The 1,933-nt window shown below is 42.4% G+C and overlaps 1 pseudogene; it reads left to right on the top strand.

Moving 5' to 3' along the window:
* Positions 1-1,153: 1,153 nt before the first annotated feature.
* Positions 1,154-1,514, top strand: LOC122698931 (annotated as a pseudogene).
* The last annotated feature ends 419 nt before the right edge of the window (positions 1,515-1,933 follow it).

Raw genomic sequence — 1,933 nt, 5'->3', positions numbered from 1 at the left:
AGAGATTTGTACATGGATTTTAATATCAGCTTTATTTGTAATAGCCAAAAACTTGAAACAACCCTTCAACAGGTGAATGGATAAGCAAACTGTGGTATATCCATATGATGCCATACTACTAGAAATTACCATTAATGAATTATTGCTATGCACTATACCATGGATGAATCCCAAGATAAATATACAGAATCAAAGAAGCCAGACAAGAGTATATAAAATGGATTATTCCATGTATATAAAGTTCTAGGAAATTCAAACTAACCCATGGAGATATAAAGTGGATCAGTGACTGCAGGGGAAGAGGAGCAACAGAGAATTGCAAAGGGCCACAAAGAAACTTTGGGGAATTATGGACATGTTTGTAACTTGATTATGGTAGTAGTTTCACAAGTATATGCATGTGTCAAAAGTTGCCAAATTGTACACCTTAAATACAGACAGTTTATTGTATGCAATTATACATCAATAAAGCTATTTTTAAAAACAGTGTCTGAAAATAAAAAACAATGTCTGGCAGATGGTGGGCACTCAGTAAATATTTGTTAAATTAAAAACAAAAAGAAAAGCATGGTTACAAAGAGTGAACGGTTCCTCACCTGGACATCCTTGTAGGAAAGAGGTGGTGGGGGTAGGATACCACTGCCCATAACCCAGCCCCACGATGGTACCAGGGTTCATTCATCCCTCTGCACAGGTCTTCACAACAAACCAGCTGACAGTAATTTACTCCAAGTTTATTCAATTAATATTCATGAAGAAATGAGAATGTACCTGAATTTCCACCAAGTACCAGAGTGATGTCAACTCTTTATTGCGTATGGTCCACATAAAAATATGCCTTCTATCCAGGCATAATACCTTACATAGGCTAAAGAAAAATAAGTACTTTTCCTTTACAACAGAAGTATAAATATAGTATAGGCCAAATATGATACACAAGTGGGCCATTTGTTCGTAATGGTTCTGCACCAAGATCTCACTGGTGTTTACCAATAACCTGACAGTGAGTGTTCAATACATTTCTGTGAAGCCCTCTCCTCCAGGTAGAAACCCCCAGATGACCACTTTGGGGCCTGAGTCACAACCCTGTAGGCAATGGCAACTTCATTTATGTTTACTTACATTAAAAGCATTTCCCTCTTCCAACTTCACTATGCTGCCCAAGTATGACAAGAAGAAGAAAGATGCCAGAATGTCAGCCAAGAAAGGCAAGGATCCAGTGAACAAATCTGGGGGTGAGGCCAAAAAGAAGAAGTGGTCCAAAGGCAGAGTTCAGGACAAGCTTAATAACCTAGTCTAGTTTGACAAAGCAAAATACGAGAAACTCCGTAAAGAAGCTGTAACTCCAGCTGTCGTCTCTGGGAGACAAGATTCTTGGCTCCCTGGCTGGGGCAGCCCTTCAGAAGCCCCTTAGTAAAGGGCTTATTAAACTGGCTTCAAAGCACAGAGCTCGAGTGATTTACACCAGAAACACCAAGGGCGGAAATGCCTCAGCTGCTGGTGAAGACGCATAAACAGGTCCCACCAACCGTACATTTTGAAAACTAAAACTTTATTAAATAATAATAATAAAAAAAAAAACTAAAGCATTCCCACTCGCCAACACGTGCTTATCTCACACGGATTTTCCCGGCGCCCCTGCAGGTGTAAGTAGGATACGCACATCATCGCCTCCTCACAGATGAGAAAACACAAACAGGTGAAGCGATGTGCCCCGTAGGACACAGCCAGGCCCCAGTCGGAGCTGCAGGCTGACAGGTCACACGGCTGCCCGCGTGGCCTGCCAGCAAAGTGAGGGGAGGAAGCACCGTCTCCAGCCTGGGCCTCACAGAAGCCGTGACCCTCATCAGCTCTCAGGTTAGAGGGGCTGTCCTATGAGATCATCACCAATGTCCCAAGGCCTACGAGCCACAGAGATTAAACCCCTGCCTTT

Source organism: Cervus elaphus, chromosome 8 (assembly GCF_910594005.1).
Source record: "Cervus elaphus chromosome 8, mCerEla1.1, whole genome shotgun sequence".
Lineage (NCBI taxonomy): Eukaryota > Metazoa > Chordata > Mammalia > Artiodactyla > Cervidae > Cervus > Cervus elaphus.
This window is presented reverse-complemented; position numbering and strand designations above follow the sequence as displayed.